Source organism: Palaemon carinicauda, chromosome 22 (assembly GCF_036898095.1).
Source record: "Palaemon carinicauda isolate YSFRI2023 chromosome 22, ASM3689809v2, whole genome shotgun sequence".
Taxonomy (NCBI): domain Eukaryota; kingdom Metazoa; phylum Arthropoda; class Malacostraca; order Decapoda; family Palaemonidae; genus Palaemon; species Palaemon carinicauda.
The window spans coordinates 121,064,642-121,070,980 of record NC_090746.1 but is presented as its reverse complement, the minus strand read 5'-3'; positions in this window follow the sequence as shown (position 1 = coordinate 121,070,980).

Genomic DNA, 6,339 nt, shown 5'->3' with positions numbered 1-6,339 from the left:
TATATACATACATACATTCCAGCCTCATACTCCATTCAAAATAACTCCACGAGAAATAGCCTCACCATGTAATAATTGACTATTGACACTTCCTACAAAGAAAATATCTCCTCACATCTAACAGTAATAATAACGATAACAACAAGAAAATTAACACTATTATAGACATGACTCGAACCTGAATCGGAGGGATGATCCCCGTGTTAGCAAGTCCCGGCTCTCAAGACAGAATCATTGACCCTAGAGATAGTCGTAACACCGACTCTGAGTGGTTATATAGACGTGCATAATAGGAGCCTCGAGATGGGAAGCGAGACATTGACGGTGTTGGGTTTGCTTGATACTCGCGTGTAATTACAAGCAGAGAGAGAGAGAGAGAGAGAGAGAGAGAGAGAGAGAGAGAGATCTTTAGATACCATCAAATAGGCTTTTCCTATAGGATATATACTTTTTTATTCCTATTCCGACCTTGAATTGATGTTAAGTTATAGTAATGATAATGATGATAAAGATGATAATAAAAAAACAATGATAATAGTAATGTTAATAAGAAAAAATATGCTAATAATAATATTGATAGCTTCACTCCTTTGTATGAATAAATCTGTAGTATAGTTAATGACGTAACAGGAAGTATATAATAAAAAAAATAATGGAATATCTTTATATGACTATGAATTACATTTATATATTTAACTTGCAATTATTTTTCCATGATGTTATTTGTATTATACCTATTCCTTATTAATCTATATTACATATTTACTTCTTTCTTATTTTCTCTTTGCTTTCAACTATACTTGGAAAGCTTTTTCATGTATATGGCTGCAGAAACGCTTATAAAAATAGTAATTTTTAGCCTTCTGCTTCACATCATCATCATCATCACCATTATTATTATTATTATTATTATTATTATTATTATTATTATTATTATTATTATTATTATTATTATTATTATTATTATTATTATTATTATTGTCAGGTAAGCTACAACCATAGTTGAAAAGCAGGATGCTATAGAAAGGGCCCCAACATGCAAAAATAGCTAATTGAGGAAAGGACATAAGGAAATAGATAAACTAAAAGAAAATTAATGAAATATGAAAATAAATTATTTTAATACCAGTAATAACATTGAAATAAATCTTTCACATATAAACTATAAAAACCTAAAAAAATAACAAGAGGAAGAGAAAGAACAGCATAATGTGCCCGAGTGTGCCCTCAAGCAAGACAACTCTACGCTAATCTAGCTGTATAGTATATCTTTTATTGAGGTTCTAGTATTTTCAATCTCATTCCCACTTATATTCAATTTCATTTACTCAGAAATTATTCTATCTAACTAGCAGTTGAGATTATTCTATATTTACTTTACCATCCACTTATTCAATTCATGAAATGTAGCAAAGTCTTCAATTCATTTTGCATTCTCACAAATCATTAAAATTTTTATCCCTCTGAAACAATTGAGTTTCAATCTTTCTTATCATTTCTACAACTGTTATTTAATTCATGAAATGTAGCAGTGTCTTGAATTCATTTTGCCTTTTCACAGATCATTAACATTTTCATCCATCTGAAACTATTGTTCCAATCCTTCTTATCTTTCTCCAATTGTTATTTAATTCATGAAATGTAGCAAAGTCTTCAATTCATTTTGCATGTTCACAATTCGTTAACATTTTCATCCAATGAAACAATTGAGTTTCAATCCAATTGTTATTTAATTCATGAAATGTAGCAATGTCTTGAATTCATTTTGCCTTTTCACAAATCATTAATATTTTCATCCCTCTGAAACAATTGAGTTTCAATCCTTCTTATCTTTTCTACAATTGTTATTTAATTCATGAAATGTAGCAATGTCTTGAATTCATTTTGCATTTTCACAATTCGTTAACATTTTCATCCCTCTGAAACTATTTGGTTTAAATCCTTATTTTTACTCCATTTATTATTTAATTCATGAAATGTAGCAGAGTCTTGAATTCAATTTTCATTTTAAAAAATCATTAACATTTTCATCCCTCTGAAACTATTGTTTCAATTCTTCTTATCTTTACTTCAATTGTGATTCAATTCATGAAATGTAGCAGTGTCTTGAATTCATTTTGCCTTATCACAGTTCATCAACATTTTCATCCCTCTGAAACAATTGAGTTTCAATCCTTCTTATCTTTACTCCAATTTTTATTTAATTCATGAAATGTAGCAATGTCTTAAATTCATTTTGCGTTTTCACAAATCATTAACATTTTCATCCTTCTGAAACAATTGAGTTTCAATTCTTATCTTTTGTACAACTGTTATTTAATTCATGAAATGTAGCAGTGTCTTGAATTCATTTTGCCTCTTCACAAATCATTAACATTTTCATCCCTCTGAAACAATTGAATTTCAATCCGTCTTATCTGTTCTACAATTGTTATTTAATTCATGAAATGTAGCAATGTCTTCAATTCATTTTGCATTCTCACAAATCATTAACATTTTCATCCCTCTGAAACTATTGGGTTTCAATTCTTCTTATCTTTTCTACAACTGTTATTTAATTCATGAAATGTAGCAATGTCTTCAATTCAATTTACATTCTCACAATCATTAACATTTTCATCCCTCTGAAACAATTAAGTTTGAATCCCTCTTATCTTTTCTACAACTGTTATTTCATTCATGAAATGTAGCAATGTCTTGAATTCATTCTGCATTTTCTCAAATCATTAACATTTTCATCCATCTGAAACTATTGTTTCAATCCTTCTTATCTTCACTCCAATTGTTATTTAATTCATGAAATGTAGCAATGTCTTGAATTTATTTTGCATTTTCACAATTCATTAAAATTTTCATCCCTCTGAAACTATTGTTTCAATCCTTCTTATCTTTACTCCAATTGTTATTTAATTCATGAAATGTAGCAAAGTCTTCAATTCATTTTGCATGTTCACAATTCGTTAATATTTTCATCCAATGAAACAATTGAGTTTCAATCCAATTGTTATCTAATTCATGAAATGTAGCAAAGTCCTCAATTCATTTTGCATTCTCACAAATCATTAACATTTTCATCTTTCTGAAACTGTAGTTTCAATCCTTCTTATCTTTACTCCAATTGTTATCTAATTCATGAAATGTAGCAATGTCTTGAATTCATTTTGCGTTTTCACAGAGCATTAACATTTTCATCCATCTGAAACTATTGTTTCAATCCTTCTTATCTTTACTCCAACTGTTATTTAATTCATGAAATGTAGCAATGTCTTGAATTCATTTTGCCTTTTCCACAAATCATTAACATTTTCATCCCTCTGAAACTATTGGGTTGAAATTCTTATCTCTACTCCAATTGTTATATAATTCATGAAATGTAGCATTGTCTTGAATTCATTTTGCCTTTTCACAATTCATTAAAATTTTCATCCCTCTAAAACTATTGTTTCAATCCTTCTTATCTCTACTCCAATTGTTATTTAATTCATGAAATGTAGCAAAGTCTTCAATTCATTTTGCATGTTCACAATTCGTTAACATTTTCATCCAATGAAACAATTGAGGTTCAATCCAATTGTTATTTAATTCATGAAATGTAGCAAGTCTTGAATTCATTTTGCGTTTTCACAAATCATTAACATTTTCATCCCTCTGAAACAATTGAGTTTCAATCCTTCTTATCTTTACTCCAATTGTTATTTAATTCATGAAATTGTAGCAAAGTCTCAATTCATTTTGCATTTTCACAATTCGTTAACATTTTCATCCAATGAAACAATTGAGTTTCAATCCAATTGTTATTTAATTCATGAAATGTAGCCAAGTCCTCAATTCATTTTGCATGTTCACAATTCATTAAAATTTTCATCCCTCTTAAACAATTGAGTTTCAATCCTTCTTATCTCTACTCCAATTGTTATATAATTCATGAAATGTAGCAATGTCTTGAATTCATTTTGTATGTTCACAATTCGTTAACATTTTCATCCAATGAAACAATTGAGGTTCAATCCAATTGTTATTTAATTCATGAAATGTAGCAAGTCTTGAATTCATTTTGCCTTTTCACAAATCATTAACATTTCATCCCTCTAAAACAATTGTTTCAATCCTTCTTATCTTCACTCCAATTGTTATTTAATTCATGAAATGTAGCAATATCTTGAATTTATTTGCATTTTCACAATTCATTAAAATTTTCATCCCTCTTAAACAATTGAGTTTCAATCCTTCTTATCTCTACTCCAATTGTTATTAAATTCATGAAATGTAGCAAAGTCTTCAATTCATTTTGCATGTTCACAATTCGTTAACATTTTCATCCAATGAAACAATTGAGGTTCAATCCAATTGTTATTTAATTCATGAAATGTAGCAAGTCTTGAATTCATTTTGCCTTTTCACAAATCATTAACATTTTCATCCCTCTGAAACAATTGAGTTTCAATCCTTATCTCTACTCCAATTGTTATTTAATTCATGAAATGTAGCAGTACCACAGCGCAGAAAATCCCCCTCCTGAAACTCCGAAGTGTGCCAACGCAATCTTCTCGAAAAAGGCGTGACTTGGCTCTGTTTGCGAGAAGCGAAATACCTGCGATGAAAAGATTCCATCTCTATCTCTGTTATGCTCCAGCTATTCCGGGGATTCACCTGCCTTCGTGTCCGGCCTCCAACCTTCTTCCATAACATTTACTCTCTGTTTCTCATGCTTCCATTCATCTGATCTGGTATTCATCGCACCGTCTTCCTGGCTTCTATTTGCGCTCGCAGCCCCACTCTGGAGCCTGATACGTTTTTAGATTGGTCGGAGGAAAACAAAGGAGATGGAAGCATTGGATTGCCGAGATAAATTTCTCTTTTGTTTGTATGTATTCTGCTAGTTGAACTAAATGCATAGCTAAGGCAATGACGTGTAGTTTAAGCATGTGCGTATTATTATTATTATTATTATTATTATTATTATTATCCAAGCTACAACCCTAGTTGGAAAAGCAAGATGCTATAAGCCCAGGGGCTCCAACAGGGAAAAATAGCCCAGTGAGGAAAGGAAATAAGGAAATAAATAAATTAAGAGAACAAATTAACAATAAATTATTCTAAAATAAGTAACAACGTCAAAACAGACATGTCATATATAAACTATTAATAACATCAAAAACAAATATGTCATAAATAAACTATAAAAAGATTTTGCACATTATCAATTATCGGTCATGCGTAAGATTTGAGACAAAAATACGATTGGCTTCACTTTATTACGTTTGTATATTTGTTATATCGACTATAAGGGATGTGGCTAAGGATGTCAGGATGCCAGAAAACCTCAAATCAATCAATCAATCCATGAGGCTAAGGAAAACCATAAGGATATTATTTCCAAGTCTGCTGATTGCAATTTTTGGCTTTTAGGGGCATTTTAATTTTGAATAGTCCTGAACCATGTTGTTATAATCGATGTATCAAGGTATGCAAAATTTGGAAAAATATCGTTGAGGTTTTGAATTATTTGATTGTAATTACAATATCACGAGTATTTAAATAAAAAAGAATATATCCTCTAGGAAATGCCTATTTTATAGTATTTGTAAATCTCTCTCTCTCTCTCTCTCTCTCTCTCTCTCTCTCTCTCTCCTATCTATTCATCCATCAATAGTTTATTCATATTGTAATATATAGCTCTTTAACATGAAACCCATTACTAAACATTCTCTCTCTCTCTCTCTCTCTCTCTCTCTCTCTCTCTCAGTTAATCGCAAAGCATTACGGCGATTTGAGAGAACTTTTGAGATATTTTTGTGAAAAAAAAATGCAAACAATTCCTAATAAAATATGATAAGAAACTCCAAAATGAAACTTACATTTGCAAAAAAAAAAAAAATAGAAAAATTGATAAACAATAAGACTTCCAATAAAAAGATATAAAGAATCTATCGAACATAATACAATATTTTGAAGAATTGTAAGAAAATCACACGCTTGGAAAAGGTGATAAGAAGACGCCTTTTAGGACCAGATTTCAACCCAAGTCTGTGAATGTTTGACTATTTAATATCAAATTAAATCATTTGCTCTTAAAAACCTAATTCCTTGACGCATACTGCTGCCTTTTTAGTGTGTTCATTCATCGTAATTGCGAACGCCTTTGACAGCCTTAATGAGAAGAGAGTGCTTCTAATTTACAAAAGGAAAGAGAGAGAGAGAGAGAGAGAGAGAGAGAGAGAGAGAGAGAGATAAAATTTCCATGCTAGTGGACAGGACGTAATCAGTGAAATAAATAAGATTCCATGTTGGTGAACAGGAAGCAGTCAGAGAGAGAGAGAGAGAGAGAGAGAGAGAGAG